At 40.1% G+C, this 20396-nt stretch overlaps 1 long non-coding RNA gene across 2 annotated transcripts in view; it reads right to left on the bottom strand.

The window, feature by feature from the left end:
* The window catches only part of LOC140255992 (uncharacterized), a 46603-nt gene that overhangs the window by 22352 nt on the left and 3855 nt on the right, over positions 1–20396 (bottom strand). Inside the window, exon 1 of one of the 2 annotated variants that reach the window (XR_011904630.1) lies at positions 19146–19277. The exons of the other annotated variant lie outside the window; for it this stretch is intronic. This is a non-coding gene — a long non-coding RNA (uncharacterized lncRNA). Of the gene's footprint in view, positions 1–19145; positions 19278–20396 lie in introns of those variants that run through there. 2 annotated transcript variants of the gene reach the window in all.

The raw sequence follows: 20396 nt of genomic DNA, 5'->3' as shown, positions 1-20396 counted from the left end.
GTTAAATCCCTACTGCATCGCTTGACCTTCCTTTTATTCCTTTATTTATTCTCCCCATTTCAGAAAATGGAGATTTCCACTTTCACTTGACTATTAAAATGCAAGGGACGATGTGGAGAGCTGTTCTGCTCCCCAGGCTGCAGCGCAGAGGGCTGCAATCGGCTGCTCCGCACTCGCCTGGTGTGTGGAATACATATCTGCATCAAAGGGAGTTCCTCCCGAGAACAAAGGTGGAATGCACACAGGAGTGGCACAGGCTGCCACTGAAGAGAGGGGGCTGCTCCTGTCGGGCAGAGGATAAATACCATCTCTGCCACAGTCAGGAGAATGGTATGATCTAAATGGCTTTCCTGATGATTTTTATCTCACTGTCAAAAAGCACTGAAAATTCCTAAACCACCCCACAGCTTATCAGATAAAAATATTGGGGAAGCAACTACCCACTCCTGTGATGCACGTGAGAGCCCCAAGAATAGGGCATATGCTTCTGTGGTGTTGGTAGAGCTTTTTGTCCCTTGAGAACTCTGAATCAAATTCCCAGCATCTGCACACCGCTCCCTCCACCCTGCAGTTTGCACAACACAAAACTGGGAGTTTCGATCAGCACAGCCCTTTCTGAATTCGAGGTGGGTTTCACTGTTTCTGTCACCAGCTTCCAGCTGTCCTTTTTCATACCTTTGTGGATGCAATGAGAAATATGTACCCTCATACAGACCTTCACAAAACCATATGAATCATAGTAGTAAGAGAAATGAAACCCATTAGCTCCTTCCCTATGTGCTCTTGCAGTTTTTAATTGCTGTTAGGTTAAGCATCAATTCTCACGTTTATTTTCTTCATACTGCACACAGTAGCCTGCATCCTAGCCCACCGTGAAAAATGCCTCTGCTTATTTTCAGAGCAGAAATCAAACAGATGACAAGGTGATCACTGTCTGACACATCACCTACCCAAAGCAAGGGCTGCACCAGGTTAAGTGTTTATTATAGCCAGAAAGACAGTCCTCCCTAAGATATTTTAGGATGTGACTCATGATAATGACTAATAGAAAGTTACTTTACTCATAAATCTGCTCTGTCCTTAAACCATCTGTTATTCTTGTTCTTACAAAAGGCAAAACAATTTGGCAGAATGTTTTTACACAGATATAATACATTTACATGATTGACTCTACACTGCTGCTGGAAAAGCAAGCTATTGTTACATGAGAATATATTGTAGGAATTCCTTTTTGGTTAACAATTTCACGATTGGCAGTTCCAGGTGAGCCATCTAGAGGCAAAAGCAAGATTGTCTTAAGAATTCTCTACGCTAATAGCGTAATGAATTCCTCTCAAATAAACATTCTAAAAAACCTCATAGCATCATATGTACCAAGAGCTAAGAGGGATTGCCATCTGTTAAATTCATAAACCTCTTAAACGCTTTAATTTCCTGTATGCTTGAGCTATGAGTTTAACAGTTTCCCCTGCTTTTAAAAATGATTTCTGAGAGTGGTTTGGATTGCTTTATGCTAATGAAGTATCAAGAAAAGCCTGTGTTAATTATAACAAATAATATGCTAATAAAAAGGGGGAGTGTGAATTTAAAGAAAAACTTGGAATCTCTTCCTGCTCTTGACTCACTGTGTGACACAAGGCTATTCTTTTACTTGGAGTCGGTTTTACCACCCATAAAGTAAGACTCATAATTTTACTGTCTCTGTAAAGTACTTTAGAGTCTTTGGAAGACATACCAAATCACTACAGTGAAGATACAAGCACAGTAAATACAGGGGTTGGCCATGTTTGCTTTTTCTTCCCTCTTGCTTGGTCCATTTAAAATCAGAACTACACGGCACATAAACCAGAGCACAGCAAACAGCTGCCTTTGCACTTAGCAGTAGCAGCACCACAACGCAGCTATGAAAGGAGGATGAAAGTCACCAACCTAAAACACAGCTGGGGAGGTCTTAGATGAGGGGTGCACCTGGTGCACCCTGCGGGAGAGCTTAAAGTAGGTAGTCATCAAAGGCTTATTTACAATTAAAACTGATAAATTCCTTTGAAAATGTTGGTATTCACACAAAATTTCCTTTTACCATCTAACTGAAACAATGAAATATGAGATTCTCTTCTCAACATACTGGCTAAAGCAACACAGCCAGAAGCCTGACCGCTCCTGCAGGCACAGTGCTTGCAGCTGATGACACGGTGCAGTGGTGGCAGGGCTTCTGAGCTGGGCAGTGGGAGGTTTAGCTCCAGCCCCAGGGACTCCGAGTCCCAAATACCCTGATTTAGAAATTTCTGGTGTCCAATGAAGTCTCATCTACACCAGCTACTAAACGTAGACACAGTTGCTCTGCCTTCATACCAATTACAATTGTAAAGGGAAACAGAAGTGAAAAACCTCACTCAGGGGCATCATTCCAAGCCAACACATGGGTGTCTCTTCTACACACGTGCTATCCTGGCTCTGGAGCTGGCAAGGCTCTTTCTGGAATACTGACAGGGTCTGAATGACCATTTAAACAACTCTGTATGAAGCCTAGGCTGTAATCAGTTTGCCATTTAACTTTTCCCTGTAGTATAAAATGTGAAACCCGCATAAGCATATGTCAGGCAGATCACACACTGTGTGTGAGCACTGGCGTGTGATGTTGGCTCATCAAGGGTAGAGACTGTCCACATGGTGGTCAGCATGAGCAGAGGCCTTGAACAACAGGGTGATGGTGATCTGTCCCTTCCCCAGACTCACAGGGCACACTGGTTAAGATGCTCTGGAAAACGTATTGGATTCTTAACAGGAAAAAAAAAAAATTGGGTAAGGAGAAGGAGCCAATGGAGTGATGGTTCCCACTGGGAGCTGGAATAAAACAGAAAATGGCTTCTAGCCTAGAAACACAGGCTTCTGTGCTAGTGCATAGAAGCTGATGCTGTACACGGATAAGGAAGGTTGAGATGCACAGACAAGGGTGAAAATCATGTGTATCACTACCCTGTGCCATAACAGTAACAACTAACAGTCAGGATACAAAGCACATACACTTCTGCTTCTGCCCACGCCCCACCACCTCCCCTTCTCCCCCCCAGTGGCTGGTGTTGTACTGAGGCTTCTAGGGGCAAGGCTGCCTGCATTCAGAAACTCACTGGATGGGGAGTTCTGCTCCATACCACCCCTGGTTTCACAGAGCCAAGGGCAGCCCCTGCCTGGCTTGCAGCAAGCCCCATATTCTGTGAGGAAGCCAGCTGGACTCCAGGCCCCGCTTACTTCCAACAGCTCTGGTCTCCTGGGGCTTCTGTATCTGACCCAACAACTTATGTGCTTGATAACATCTTTAAACATTTCCTCCCTCCTTCACCCTTTTCTTATAGGAATTACAGAGAAATTTTATTAATCATTTAAACAGTGCTGATAATTACCCTTATGTAGGTGGGGATAGCTGGTATCAGCCTACTAGTACATAAAAGCATTCACTAATTTCCCACAGCCACGAGCAGGATAAGCCTTGTGTATATATCACAGACGCATATTCAGACAGAATAAATAAATTCCATCCTACAGCTGTTTCCTAGGTAACTGAACCAGGACCACAGCAACAGACTGTGCACAGCTTAAAGAGTCTGAACAATGAGCCGCAGCATTTCTTCCCCTCTCTAAACTTTTGATTATGTGGGGCTACAAACATGACAGAAACAAAAATAATTCAAGAATGAAATATGCCACTGAGAACTCCGTATCTGTTCTCACATAGCCAAAACACGATCTCAAGAGCTCTGTGATACATCACTTCTGTAATCCACTCAGAGCTACCTTGCCTGTGTTTGAATGTCCTCCAGTGCTCAAACCTCTACAAAGCTTGGGAGAGCTGGCACCAAAACCCGTGTGCTTGGCAAGCATTTCTTAAATGTGAAATATAATCACAGAATCATAAAGGTTTGGAAAGACCTCCAAGATCATCCAGACCAACTGTCCACCTACCACTAATACGGCCCCCTGTACCATGTTTATATGTACCACAATAGGCTTTAATGAGTATGCTTACAGGAAACTTGTCCTTTGCAGGAGACTGGCCACTGTTCTGGTCTTCTCAAGAAACATGAGACTCCCATCAACCAAGCTGGAAGGTCCCAGCAGGTGGTACCCCTCTGCATCAGCAAGTAGCAAATAAAACTTTTCCTTAGCAGAAGTCATTGCAGCTACAATGCTGACATGGTGCAGGAAAAAGAAATCAGGTTCTTTGAAACCTTTGTCTGCTTATTTTTGTGCACAACGTGGACTGCCCTGTTGGATTCTTTATTCTTTCCTACCAGTGGATGTGACTATCCGTGCTTTTAGCAAACTTGACAGTCTGTTTCTGTGGGACATTGCTCCCTTTCTAAGTGCTTGCATCTCTACTGGATTAATTACACTTGGTAATGTCTGATTCTCTTGTGACTTGCTTCTTTTTGCTGCCCAGAGCTGCCAGGATGCATTAACTCACTGGCATCATCCCTCAGCCGTTGTGCTAGGGAGCCAGGACAGGGGCAGGGCCTTGGGCCAAGCACTCCCCTCCTGTGCCCACCAGGAAGGGACAACAGCCTGTGTGAAAGGCTCTGCTGTCACACAGGGGACTACAGGACACAAATCTCCATAGTCTTAGACACGGAAATAAACAGGTGCAATTTCACATCTACAACACAAAGGGAGAGCTGATGTGAAAAATCCATGTAGACAGACAAAGGTAAAATTATTTGGCTTCCCACAGTGCTGAAGTCTAAAATACTTTCCGTGAGGGCCTTTCATTCAGCTGGAAAAATTAGAGAAAATAGATTACACTGGATATACTCTTTAATATACGGAAAGAGTAATATGCAAGTCATCGGCTGATAAGTGTTGCTCATTTGTGACGTAGCAATTGCTTTCAAATGTATACTGCGGTAGTCGAAACTTATTTTGTTGTGCAGCGCCACAGAACAGTATTTCTGCCTCATTAAGTAGCACCTTTTAGTGGATTAGAAATACTATGAACATGTTGCTCGAATGAAAAATAACCGAAAAAATAAATGTTTAACCAATCTCTTTTCTGTTAGCTGTAGGACCCCAAAAGGACAGATACATTCGGTCATCATAAGAATTGGTCTGATCTAGTTCTCATCTCCTAAGTCACTGTCAGCCAAACACTCAGTAGAATGTATAAAATTAGGAACTTTACTTAAAAAGACACAAAATGTGCCTACTACTGTGAGGAAAGGGATTTTTTTAACTAGTGACACCAAGGCGAATTCATATTGCTGTGTAAAAGGGTCAGAGGTTCTAAATACCATTGAGGAAAAAGAGGCCTTCTGTTCTCATGATGAATTACATGCAATTTTTAGAAGAGGAATTAGAATATGTGCTTATCCACCCAGAAACTGGAGTCCACAGGCTGAATTTCAGGAAATGTGGTGCCAGCTTTTCCCTGAACTACGTTTGTGTGGTCCCAGTGAATATAATGGGGTTATATGAGGTGAAAGTGTACACAAAAAATGGGCTCAGCCAGACTCGCCAGAGGTATGTAGAAACCCTAGGGCCTAAGTCTGATCTCTTTGGCAGTGATTTGAGTTTTATTTATCTTGAAGTCTATTGATTTCAGTGGATGAACCATGAACGTATACCTATGTAAATGTAGCCAGAATCAGATCACCCACAGCTATATCCGGCCCTGCAGATATGGAACAGAGTCAATTTATGATAATATGGGTTCAATGCTTCTGGTCTGTTTGACTTCTATATGCAAATTCTCAGTCCACACGGAAACAAACTCCCATCTCATCTGCTCCCCGTTTCAGCTCAGCAGCTCTTTGAAAATTGCTTATTCTGCCTTTTTGCTGTTGATCAGCAAATGGAACTTGCAATAGTTACTGTTCAGTTCCAAATGCATCAAGGAAAACATATCTTCATCTGAACCTTTAATCAGAACATCCTCTGATGACTAGAAAAAGGCTTACTTCTCACATGGGTTTGCTGGTCAGAAACAACAACAAAACCAAATAGCAAACACATTTCATCACCAAAAAGAGAGATCTAATTTATATTCCACAGATCTTTTTTTAATTATTATTTTTTTTTAAATCAGTAGATCTTGTAGTCACTGTAGTCTCTTGCCTGAGTAAACCTACTTTAAAGTACGATCGCATACATAAAAACAACTAGAACCATCATCACCGGCTGCAAGTCATAGCCTTTCTTTAAAGCTGTACACTAACTTAAGGTCCTGTGAATACAGCAGGCAGTAAAATCTTGATGAGATTCATATTTCATCCAGCTAGAAACAACAGACTTCTCCTGGAGTTATGCACTTTAATAAACACGACAGCTCCAGGATTTTGCCACCCAGCCAGTTCAGCTTTCCTCTGGGTAATGGAAAGCACATCCACACTTGATGCCAGGCTGGGCACACAACTCAGAAGCATGTGGTTTTCTCATGCAGCAGAGCTGGCAAGCACCAGGACATGGCTGGCTGGCACCTCTGGCACGAGCATTTCAGGTACAAGGGTGCTTATTTGAAATCAGAAAGTTAGGGATGTCTTCTCTCCTGAGGACCTTGCCCCTTATCAGAGTTCATTATCACCTAATGCAAACAATAGATGGAGGAGAGCAGTTGATCTACTGACTCCCTCACCCAGGAAGTTGCTTCCAAATGCATTTTCTCTGTGCCTCTTCTTACTAGGCAGTCTCTATCCTTCCTCAAAAATAGCCTGCAGAATTACTACACCAATGAATCACTATATGAGATGAATGTGAAAATGTAGAAGTGAACTTAAAAACAGACAAGAAAACCGAGAGGGGTCAGACTTACTGCCATTCTCACAATGGAATTCAGGAAAAGCATCTGTTCTTATCACCTGATGACCTGGCTTATCCAGTTCATTGTGAAGTATATCCAAAGATAGCAGAAAACTGTACTACAGCTAAGTTTAGAACAGAGCCAGCACACACACACATCTAATTCTGTAATACAAGCTACATACAACTTTAAAATTATAAAACGAAATATATCCATGACTTGGCTTATATCTCCCATTCAATTCAATGATTTCCCCCACAACTGTAAATAATGCTACACTGAAGCACAGCTTTGTCTCTGCCTCCTACTTCTACCAGGCTGTTTCCTGTCTCAGAGTTTATACCAGGGGCTCTTCTTTGGTTTTGGACATTAACTCAAATGAATACATTCACTCATGACAAGGGCTTATAGAAAGACCACAGAGCAGTTTGAACAACCTAACCCTTTTAACTAGTACAGACCACTGGAAAAAGGTCATCTCTCCCATACAATAGATAGTTACATGTTTAGTACACTAGGCTCAGTGCAGAGTCTAAAGGGCAACATGTAAGGTATGAAGAATCATGCTTTCTCCCCCACCAGCTTTGTGAACCCAGCAGCATTTTTGTCCTTTTCCTTTTAATGTTTGTTGATTTGTTTCAGTCATTCTCTTCTTGCTCCCTTCTAGCCTAGCAGACTTTTAAGTATCAGTGAAATTAAAGTATAAATTAGGTAGAATAAGTTCAGCTTTGTCAATTTGCACCATAGATGTTCATATTTAAATACAACACATATACTAATTGGAAGGAAGTAAGCCTCAAGTATTAAACTCAAATACTGTAATTATCAGTGTTTTTTCCCCCTAGACTCTCAAAAAATCACTTCAATGTCTGTTTTGTTATTACAAATACCACTTAATACGAACCACCTCAGGTTAGAAATGTTAATAGGAAATGATCTGATGTAATCACAGGTCTCTAGCAATGGATCAATAAAAGCACAGTAACTCACAAGCAGTCACCAACCAGCTCAGTTCTTTGTTGCTATTGTTTTGTTTTCAGAGTTATTTCTGGCTAAATCTGCCAAAGTTACAGATTTCATTTTCATGTAAAATTGAATAGAAAAACAGCTGTATGCTTTCTTTAGATTTACTCAGTGCAATATTTATTGGCTGAAGCAACAGTTAATTTTGGTCAGTAAAACGCATTTCATAAAGTTCCCACTGCACAGGTAAGACAAAATACACCCTCATATCTCACTCCAGCATAGACCAACTTTGTAGGCAGCTCAAACATAACATCACTTAGTTTCTGTGACTCTAGATCTCTCCTGTGCCCCTTCCTCATGCTCCTTAATCTACCTCAAATGCCACTTCCAATGAAACATTAAGGAAAACAAAACAGTTTAAATGACCAGTGCTATTACCTAAATTGTCATTACTCTATTGAAAGGTCAGTGAACTGCTGGACTGGACTTTCAGTCTTTAAAGGAAACTATTTAGATGCTGCAAACACCATGCTGACGTTTTCCTTGTCTCTGTTGTTTTCTAGCTGGGTATTACCAGTTTTCACAGAGGGTGCTTTGGACATCAAGCCCTTTTGGCACAGATAGATGGACAAAGTGAGGTGGATCAATGCTTCAGAGGCCACTTCAGAGCAGGTGTTCTACTAGACTCTCTCATGTGTAGGCTTTCAAAGATAACTAACCAGATGAAACGAAAAAGTAAAAATAAAGTTGAAGCCTGCCAGAAACACACTTGACAGGTAACATGGAAGATTATACTGGCAGGACGTGGCTGTTACACCCATGTGAAGGTATGAACTGTGATATCCACATTTTGACTTTGAAGGATGAAAATAACAGACAAAAACACCTGATGTTTGCCTCAGGGTCATAAATCACAAGTTTGTAGGATGTGGATATTTCCAAGGCCAATTTTTAATTTTCCTTTTGTGGTGTTTACAATTATTTGGAGATTTGCTGTGAGGAGAAAAAATGTCCAGTAAACCTCTCAAGGTTACCAAAACCTAATGACCCAATATATCTTGGTTCCACCTTGATAACAAAGTCCTCTTTTACCACACCAGAATCATCTGCATTCCTAATCCTCCATGCCCCAGGCTGAAAAATGCCTTTTTCCACTGCATTATATAATCATTAATAGCAATCATTTAATTAATTTATTGTAATGACAAGCAACCCTGACATTGAACCCATCAGGGAACTGTACAAGCAATTAAAAATACAATCCTGTAGAAGGCATCACAAAACTGATAACATAAAATGAAATAAGTTATTAAAGTGCCACTTGAATCTTTAAGTCTTATGAACCTATAAATATAGAGTGCTGAAATATATGAAGTTTCTTTTCCCAAATGCAAATAGCTAGTGCTGAGATACGTTGAAAAATAAACGCTATATAGTGGGAAACAAGAGACGTAGGTTTCATTCTTTAGGTCTGAATTACTTACAATTATAACACTGCAAAACGAATTATGCAAAAATGTGTCACGTACTAATAAAAGGAACTCATTGCCTTTGGGAATTATGTATTCCTGGGATTGAGGTCGTGTGTCCATACTTTGAAGTTTCTGGATCCAAAGTATTATATTGTAAACACTGATACTGCAATGATAACACTAACAATATTGTTAACTTTGACTTCCATTCCCAATTTCTGCAGTAATTTTTCCACCTCCAGGATTATATTACCTGCCAACACAACCACAAATGGCCTGGAAAAGAAGGAAATGTTATTGTATTGCTTTAGGCCATGTCTACATTGGGTTGTTGAACCACTTTAACCATGGTTAGCTTGCATTAAAGTAGCTAGCTCGTGCATTAATCCATTTTTCAGGGAGCTTGTTCCCTGTGGAACCTAGCTGTTCTGCTGCCACAAGCCCTTTGCTTAATAACACTGTCCTAAGCTGCCTTGATAATTCTGTGTCCCTGGTGTGTTGGCCCAAAACACTTCTCTGTTTAAGAACCAATCAACCCAACAGACATTAACACATCCCATTCATATAGCAGCTCTAGGACATATGCATCTCTCTGAGTTTCTTCATAGATCTATACAGAGTTCTTAGACCTGACTACTGCCAGAGACACAAAAGTCAACCTTAACAAAGTGAGATATCCCACAACAAAGATACTTTCATGGAATTGCTACAGGAAAAATAAATAAATAAATAAATAAATAAACAGAAGGCTGACCAAAGTTTGACTCAAGGCTGAATCAAAGACAAGGACCCTGGAAAAAGCATATTAATACCAAATACCATGATGGGAACACAAGCAAGAGTCCCAGACACATGAAGATGATTGTAATTTCAACCCAAGACAAAAATGAAACCAAAATCAACACAGTGCTTACACAGAACTGTGATAAGTGCTCTTGACTGAATTCTGGGAAACCACAGAGAGCATACAATACCCCATGCATACAGGCAGTCTGACCTGAAGGAGAACCACAGTGTGTCTGAAACTCAGCAGATGCTTAGGAGATGCACAGAGCCCCAGAACAGCCACACTGAAACACAAACTTTACAGACACTTCAAAGCAACTGATGGGTCCTGCCAGCAAGCCCGATGTATATGTTATTACACAGGTAGTTCTGTTGATTTCAAAGGTTTTGGTTTTGTTTTTCTTACAAGCTATGTTGCACCTGCCTTTTGATACCCTCCTATACCTTTTCCCCCCCAGCACACACCTCCTTTGCTCATTTGAACATGATATTCACAGCTTTCTTTACACTATCTCCCTCATGCTCCAAAAACTGCAAATCTCCTTCTCACATTAAAGATATTGGTATTTTTAATTTCTGGTATGTAAGTATGTTTTTGTATTTGGGGCTTTATCCTCCTCATGCAACACATTAAAGTGTCTCTAAGACGAGCATGACTGTGCAGTAGTAAGAAGGATAGGAGAAGTAACCCTCCAAGTGATATTTCCAAGTCCATACATAAAACCAGAGGTGCAAGGGATGTTCATTACTTCATCCAGTGACCGTGCAAAGTTTGCCATGCTGAGGTCTTCAGGGAAGACCCATTTTATTCCAGTAATTACAGGGTCAGGACTCTTTGTATTTCTTTGGCAGAGAAAGTTTGAATGTTTAGCATTTCAGACAAGGAAACTATCTGCAAAGCCTACTGAGCTGTCCTCAGCCCTTCATTAAAACTCTTTTATTTAAACTGTCTCAATATTCACATTTCAGATTAGGCAGGAGTCATCCTGATTCTCACTCAAATTCTGTTTCAAGCCAAAAAACTCTCTTTCCAAATAGAACAGAAGATAGTAAATTTCACTTGTTCCAACCTTTTGTTGAATAAAGGAGGGCTATAATTCCTGAGGAAATTAAATGAATGTATCATGGTGCTGCCTTTGTATTTTACATTTATGCCACAAGTTCTTCCTTTAGTCCTGAATTAGCTATGAGGGAAGGGAAAGTGCTGCAAATGTAATCATCTGACCTCTAAATGCAAAAGTATGAATGTTAGTGATTAGTGATGACAAGCACCTACTGCCAGCTAGGTGCCCAGAGCAGCTTGCCTAGCCAGCTCACTGCTGCAACAGAAAGCTGTGGGTCTCCCCAGCATCCTCCACTGCACCTCCTCTCCTACCCCCATTTTCAATAAACAACTATCTCAAAACTGACTGCAGTGTTTTCCTTTGTTCAAGGTACCTAAATCAATCCCACTGCTGCTCCCATAGCACACAGGAACAGTCTTACTTGGTGTTGCACAATGAAAAACTTGTCCTGAATAGAGCCACCAAGTACTCATAAATACTGATCTCTTACACCCAGACACTTCACCGTCTGCTGTACATTTTGCACCTTCTGAGATAGCACCAAATGATTCAGGTCATCTCTAATACCACACTTTTGGTTCTAATGATTTTTGGTTCTGATTTCACATTAGAAATGATTTCAGCTAACTGGTGTCATGGTACTCAATATCTTACACATCCTACCAAAACCCAAAAGCACTCTAAGTAAAAAGGTCTGCAACCAAACAGATCCTGAAACAAAACAGCAACGCTCCTGCACCAGACTACACTGAGCCTTGCCTATACGGATTGTTATGAATGCTAAGGAAAAATAAAATAAAGGGGTTTATTTTAGTCTTATTTCCTATGGGAATGCAATTTATGCAATCACGTTGTGTGCACAAGCATGTCAGTCTACCCCAGTAACATTTGTACCCACTGGATCATTTCAAAAGAGCCCAAAGGCACTGAGTTTCCATGAATTTAGTAAAAATAAGCAGCTGGGTGGAGGAGAGAGACCCTATCAGGGCCCAGAGAAGGCTATGTGGCAAACAGCTCACTGTGTGTTGCACGTCAGAGAATCCACACAGGAGACAGCTGTAGGACACATTTCTGTAGTCATGTGCTCATGAAGCAGCTCAGTTTTGCTCCTTTTCATCATTCTATATTTAAGACTTGCAACTAAAATAATTTAGATTGTTTTATTTGTTTAGACAAAGTGTCAATGGCTGTACAAGGCACAGGAGTTGCATCATAGAGTCATGTTGTAATGGCTTGGGTTGCAAGGAACTCTCTTAAAGACTAACTGTTCAACATGCCCTCAACTGCCCACCCCCCTGGCACAGGCAAGTACAACTTCTATTAGATCAGCTAGTTCTAAGTGCTGTCCAGCTCAGCTTTGAACACTTCAAATGAAAGGACACACACAACTTCTCTGTACAGTCTATTTTGGAAAACAAAACAAAACAGGTTCGGCTATAATCCAGGGATATGGACAGAAATATTCCTTTTTGAGAATATACTGTCACCAACATTCACAGCACCATCCCTTCTTACTGAACACAATCCAAGAAATATGAGAAATACTCCTGAATGAGAGAAAGCTAAGTGACAACTGACGAGCAGAAATCTTTACTAATATAAACTTCCTTGAGGACACTACCTAATGCTGATAGCTTCCACTGCGCGCAGATGGATTCATGCCTATACAAACGTGCATGTACATACATGCTTCCATGTTCTGGCACGCACAGACACAAAACTTGAATTCTTTACTGCACTGCAGTGCGAGGGCATTTTTGCACTATCTTCAGTTGCACCACGTTGTTGTACCTCTTACAAAGATTTACTTGTAAACCTGAAGACATTTTATCTAGGATTCAGTGTTTCGTGTTTGACAAGTATAAAGCAACTGCCAGTCCCCATAAGAGTTATAACCCTAATAGCTAAAAAGGCATCTTCCTTATGTTGCAAAAGGCTGCCTAGAAGTTACTGTGAAACAATTGGTTTCCCTAGCTGATTATATTAGGTTACTTTGAAGTAATGCTGTTTTATAAAGCAGAATAGCAACTTTCTGGCAGGTGCCAGCAAAAGCATGAGAAAAAGCATCTGAAAAACACGTATAAAGAATTTATCATAGAAGGATTTTAAACCAGAATTTATCCTACTACAGGAAGAACAATTGTGATTACAATAATTATACAGTAACTGAAAACTTTGCGACTGTAATAATGCTACTACCCATCTTGTGAGATGTGCCACAGTTAGCCAGGCTAGTTAGGAAGAACTCCATAGAAGCTGGAATTTAACCAACAGAGTATTGCTATTTCTCAGTTTTCCAGAGACTATTTATACCAGTTGCAACTAACAGTCCTTAAGACACTCCATATTTTCTGTAAAGAATGTTAACCTTGAAAACTGAAAGATCTAGGTGATTTCACAGCTGTAGCACATCACAATGTGATCAAGATTCCCTAACAGTGGAATTTAAGGATTTAGTGGAAGTACAACAGTTGATTGAAGACACTTGTAGTACTCATGGGTACAGAGAAAGGGCATTCAGGTCCCTTATATTGTCCATAAAACACTAATGGGGACCCATGAGTACACTATAGCCAATTTAATTTAGTTTAAGTGAATTCTGGAATCTTAAATTATTAGATACAATAAAATTCCTTGCATCACTTAATTTCACTTTTGCTGTACAGCCTGATGGCTGAAACTCAGATTCCTCATCCCCACTTGTTTTATAAAGCATGCAATTACTACAGCTGATTTTGGGTTTGTTAGCATGGTTCGTATCACATAAATCAGAGATGATAAAGAGATTTTCTTAAGAAAGTATAAGAAACATAGCAGCTGTTCTGTGCAATGCCTTGACACACTGATTTCTCAGAGTATGAGCCATGCATAGAAAGGTGGCTAGGTCAGTGCTTCCATGCCCTTACTCAGCAACAGAACTGTACAGCTGAGGACGCCAATGCAAGCTTAAAAATCTAACAAGAGGCAGTATGAATCTTTACTTTTCCTAGTTGGAAAATCAGGTTAACTTTCTACATGGAAATTATCAAAAAGCAACTACATACATAACATAGTCATGTGTCCCAATTGTGTGCCTAGAAGGATAAAATTTCAAAGAGCTATAAGCCTTCAATATCTAACTTTTACTAAGTTCATAAGTCCCTTTGAAAAAGATCTGACTTTTGGAAGGCCAAGGCTGTAATGTTATTTCTAAAGAACTTCGGCAGGGCCAGGGCTACACACTGGCTGTTACTCTACACCATGCCCATAACTCCAGCCACAGCCAGAGGAGCTGCAGTGATGTGTGTGCGTTATGTAAGAGGTTGGCCTCAGTAATGAGCACTGGCCCCTGTGGCCTTGTGAAACAATCAGGCTTTGAACGCCAAAAACATTATCTCTTGAAGAAAACAAAACCTCTGCAAAGTCTGATCTTTTAGATTTACACACATACCTAAATACTCTGCCAAATCCAGCTTTTTTTTTTTTTTTTTTTCATTATTATTTTAAAATCAGATTTTTCTTGGTTGAAGAGCTTCTTAATTGTGGTTGTTTGCTTTACTGCAAACAGCTAATGATTGGGAATGTGATTTAAAGAGTCAGTGTTATCAAACTGACATTTGCACAAGGGGACCGTACAGCACCTGAGGGCTGTAGATAGGGAGCAGGTTTCTCCCATGAACAGCTCTCTCCCACTTCTCATTCCTTTATCCAGTTTTATCTCATAATGGGCCAGGCCCTTCCCTGAGGAACTGGACAAGCCAAGAGGAGCTGTGAAACAGTGATGCTAAAGGTGTTCTTGTGCAAAAAAGTGAGAGAAACAGAAATTGATCCAAGGTGAGTTTTTGAATTGTTGATTAAGAACGATCTCCCCAACCCTTTACAGGGAGAAGGTGACCGTACATTTCTGAAATCACACCAGCTGCATCCCCAGTTCACATCTCACTCCTCTGACTCTAAGTTCCCAATGGGCTGTCTGCGCTGCCCTGCTTCTCATATTGGCTGTGAGCTTTGACTGCTGTAACTCAGCTACTTGCTTAGAACTGGAGATTTCTATTCTCCCCTGCTTTTTTCATTGTTTTTTTAACTACCCGGTATCATAAAGAACAATGGTCTCACACAAATGCTATGATGGATGTCCACGTGTTAAAAACTCAAAGATAAAGTTTGTCACAGAACTGTACTGTACAGAATTAAACAGCTTACAAACACATTAGTCTCTAATTTCACCTCAATAGATCCACATATCATTCTCCAATCGCATGCCCAAACTGTTAATGTAGAAGATCTTTTCCCCCCCTCCTTTAAAAAGGAAAACAACACAAACTTCATTATCTTATGCAAAGCTGCTTTGATTACTTTCCTTTGCCTTTATCATACAACGAAAGCATTTTACAGAGAAATACATGGCCATACTTTGTGGGTTTTGAACTTGCACTACAGATTTAGAAAAAATTCAACTCTTGCTCCGAATTTCACTGGCAGTAGGTTTAAATTCCATACCTTTAGTAAAGAACACAAAACCAAGTTCTGCTTTTCCTGTTGAAATGTATGAGATTGTTACTTGCACATACGCTGTTAAACTGGAGGCTTTCAGACTGAAATGTGAAAGTAGGGACAAAATCTTTTGCATCCAAACCATGCTTTGTTTTCATTCAATACTTTCTTGCCATGCGGTACTGTACGTAAAATGAATCTGAATTTTAGATTAGAATATCAATTATCATACTTAAGAAATCATATTTCTGGCCATGATACTGAAGGGAGTGAGAGGGACCAAATGCATAGGATTGAGAACAAAATAAGCTCTCAGTCATGCAAACATTTGTAACTGAGAAATACCTGGATAGCACAGGATATTGTATATAGGATTGTGATTCAGGCTGAAGTCAAATCTGTCATCTGTTATCAGAAGGAAAGAAAACTAGATTAAGCTAAATACAGACACCAGGCTGCATCAGAAGAGGACTAGCAGCAGTGTTATAGAGATTGCTCCCTTCTACTCTGCCCTTATGAGGCTCCATTCTAGAGTTCTGCATTCAGGCCTTGGGCCTCCAGAGCAAGAAAAGATGTGGATCTGTTGGAGCAGGTCCAGAAGAGGGCCACAAAGATGCTCAAAGGACTGGAGCACCTCTGCCATGAAGATGAGCTGAGGAAACTGGGCTTGGTCAGCCTGGCTCAGAAGAAGCCTCACTGCTGCTTCCCAGTACTTAGAGTTTATAAACAGGAGGGAATCAACTTTTTACATGGGCAGATAATAATAGAGCAAAGCAAAATGATTTAAAACTAAAGGAGAGGAGATTTAGAGTAGATGCCAAGGGGAAATTTTTCACTGAGAGTGAGGTGAGGCATCAGCACAAACCTCTCAGGGAAACTGTGGATGCCCCATCCCTGGAGGTGTTAAAGACCAGGTTGGACAGGGCCCTGGGCAGCCCAATCTGGTGCCTGATAATCCTGAACACAGCAGAGGAATCTGGAACAAGATGATCTTTAAGGTCCCTTCCAAACCAAGTCATTCTATCATTCAGGGGATAAAAATAAGGAATCCAAACCAACTACACAATACTTAAAACAGCATTCTTAAACATAAAGACATACATGCCTGGATGAAACATATTTCAGAAGTTCTTAATCTCATTACATAAATAATAGAGTTTAGAAAAGAAACTTCTCACGTGTGGTTTTTGTTTTAATAGGTATGTTTCATTTATATATTTTAATTTTTTTTTAAAAAATAACACATCCTTCACTCTTACCATTCCATTCTGAAAATGCCAACCTGTAGTCTGGTGAACCCTTCTATAGAAAGATTTGCCCTATCCCCTCTCTAAAAGCTGAATAAAAGCAATTACCTTCTGCCACAGTTTCACCCATACAGCACTGCAATTGCACAAGGCAGCCTGGTTACTCAGGCTTTAGATCAACGCCTCAGAATTCATTCTTGAGGGGAAAAAAATATCTGCAGTAGAGCAGAAGTAGATATGGGTAAAGCTTCTTTCCTCCTAACATCAGTTATGCAACACTGACTCAGCACCAAAACATCTGCTAAATAGGAAATGCTTTTTAAAAAATCATGACTTTTAGCTTAATTTACACTAAAAGTTTCAAATAAGAAGATTTATTCCTCCAAACATTAATCCAGAGATAAATTGTACACATGGGTATGGATGTTAAGTGGGAACATTCCTTCTTAGTCATCAAGCAAATAGTGTTGAAATGTTTTTCTTTTTAAAAAGTAGTAAATAACTTAAAGTAAAAATGACAACTTCTGGATTTCTGCTCTGTAAACTGGCAGCTTAAACCTTCATCTTATTCTCACTGAATTTCTACATTGCCACAATTATCCAAAATTAACTTTCTCCATCCAAAGACTAGCTGCCTGATTATCTGCAGAGATAGAGCTGATACACTCCCCTTGGCTTCCACAACCAAAATTGTGAGTTTATACAGGTTGCTCTTAAACTAGATGGCATTACATTTTAATTCAACCCATAGCTCGCCATAGACTATCTTTCAAGATGCAAAACTAACCTATGCATTTGGTTTGTTTCTGTGAAGCAGGCACAGAGCTCCATTACTTCACAAGTTTGACAGGGATAAGATGTAGTATGATCACTCGCTCCACAGATACTTTTTTTAAGAGAAGATGTCTATTCCTCCTCCCCAACCCCTGATCTGTCTATAAAACAGAAGAGATGAGATTAAGTGTGGTATCCAGTGTGAATCATACACTCACCAATCAAGTAATTTTTTCTTTAAATCACTTCTCTTACTGCCATTCACCTTAACATTACAAACCTGCTTGTCTTCCTGCACTACATGCTGCAGAAACTCATTGTAAAGGACCGTGTGTCCTCCAAATACATAATACAGTAGTGAATATTATTAAATACACTTCTGATACCATCTCTTATTCTAAGAATGGTTATATACCATGCAAAGTTTTTATCTGTAAGAATGAGTTTAGTAAAAGTTATTTTTAAATGAGCCCTATTCAATTGCATCTTCCTGAAATAGCTCATTTATGTCAAATGTCATTCCATTTACCTCAAATGCCACCAAAGCACTTTGTTTGCATCTCTGAACACACATTTATGTCTGCAGGTAACTATTTCAGTTACATGAAAAGACATCAGATACACATTAGCTTTTTTTTTCCTCTCCCAAACACTACTTAAATCCTTCAGGTTTTTGTAACTCTTACAGTGCTTGACCAGGATTTTAAATAATAACAGACCATGCTTTAATAAGGAAGTATTCACTGAAAACAGCTAGAGTGCCGTGAGTGTACTTAAAGAATTACAGACAAACCCTTCTCACTGTCTTGAGACTTGATGATAATTTCCATCCTATAGCAAAAAGCTCATCCACAATAAAACTACTTTGACTATTCCAATAAACAACTTCAGCATGACAAAGCTACTCATTTGAACACTGACACAAACCATGATTGGGTTCTACTGTACGTTTCAGACATGAGAAGCGATTAGGAAAATTGTCTTTCAGCAGCAACATCTCCATTCTCAAATGCCACATTCCACCATGAATTAAAAAAACACCCCAAAGTCCCATTCAGGAATACTCTGTTTTTCAATATAAAGCCCTAGCCAACATTCTGACACTGCTCCAGGAATTGGTCATTCTCCCTAAGCTCTTCAAGAACATTTGAACATCATCTAGCAATGGAGTTACTGTTTTCAAATTAGTCACAGGAAATTTCACAACTGCTCTTGAAGAAAGTTCAAGTGTGCCAGTAACACATTCAGAGTAAGCCCTACGCAGATATAAATTGGGCTCAGCTATAACTGAGATGAGCTCCATGTTACAGAGCAGCCTGCAGAACCGGGAATTACTCAGTACTAAATAAACATACTTACAAGGCCACAACAGGGAGCCAGGACAACAGGAACCAAGGGGATAGTCACACCTACAGTCCTCCAGGCAAGGACAGTTCAGACATGCCAATTAGCACCCACACATACACTGCTCATCCCACATGCCATGTGTCCCTAGCACTGCCCATTCAGAGTTTCCCCAATTTCATCTCCTTGCCCAGAAATGCTGTCTGAGCGCAGTGTATGAACAGGGACTCACCCAGACCATGCATGTGTCCAGCAGCCAAGGCAGTCCTTGAGCCACACAGCAAGTTCTGCCCACCTCTGAACAATGTTTTCCCTGCCCAGAGGACCGTCCCTGCTACATGCACAATGTGGTGCAGGGTCTCAGGCAATTTCATCCTGCCTTCCACACCACTCAGCACTGGATCTTATCTCTCAGGCTCCACTGACAAGAGAGGCTAAACTCTGCTAAGTCCACAGCATTCAGCCTGTGAGGGGAGACAGCTGGGGCCCCAACAGCTTTCTTGGGAAGTTTCCCTTTGAGAAAAAAATCTAGAACAAGACTGTTCCATGACCTGTGCAGCCACAATATGTTTAGCTACCAAATAAGCTAGTCATAAATTAAAATTACTTCTGCAGTTTGGACTACAGTAATTTTAGAGAAATACATACCTATTTTAAGTGGATGTAAACAGTCAAAACATATATGAGTTTAGTAGTATTTAGCAGTTTTTCAGAAGGATCTAATAAATATTGAAGGATGTTCTCAGATTTTACTGTAGAGACAACTCAACCTCAACAGATCCCATGATAAAAATCTTTTAGGGGCATTATGTACTGAGCTGACACAAATAACATATTTTAATTACAGTTAACAAGAGTCAGATTTTGTTTTGAATTCCATGATGTCAAACCTGGCATGTTCCTTTAAGGAGTCTGTACAGAGAGTACAATAGATTTTTCTGTTAACTCATCTAGATTTTTTTTTTGCTCATGTCAGTTTGACCTTAAAGAGAACATGATGTCCTCTGAGATTCTTATTTTAAAGGAAAAAAAAAAAGTCATTCTCAAGGCCAACTCTTTTACCAAAGTAACCTCTTTTTCTAGCTAGTGAAATCTGTTGCTCTATCATACACAAACAGGTAGCATTTCTTGTACTCTTAGTACAACAGAACACAAATACAACTGAGCTCCAATTTCAGAGGCAGCATCACTAGTAATTCCAGTCCTGACATATTAAAGGTCTGGTCTTTTAATTATTTAGAAAGAAACAAGACTCAAGTTACTGCACAGTGTGAATACTCCAATTGATTTCGGTAAGGATTTTTGTGCATTATCCATTATTAAAGTATCTGCAAATTGAGGCTATTACGCTAACAATCAATTTTAACTTATGTCAGTTAATTCATTACATTTGCCTTCGTATACCATCTGGTTTTACTGATATCATAAACTGCCCTTCAGATTTCATTATCCTGCAGTATTTTAGCAGATAGCCTTGAATATG

Source organism: Excalfactoria chinensis, chromosome 9, assembly GCF_039878825.1.
Source record: "Excalfactoria chinensis isolate bCotChi1 chromosome 9, bCotChi1.hap2, whole genome shotgun sequence".
NCBI classification, from domain to species: domain Eukaryota; kingdom Metazoa; phylum Chordata; class Aves; order Galliformes; family Phasianidae; genus Excalfactoria; species Excalfactoria chinensis.
Note: the sequence above shows the minus strand (reverse complement) of the source record. Positions and strands in the feature narration are given on the sequence as shown.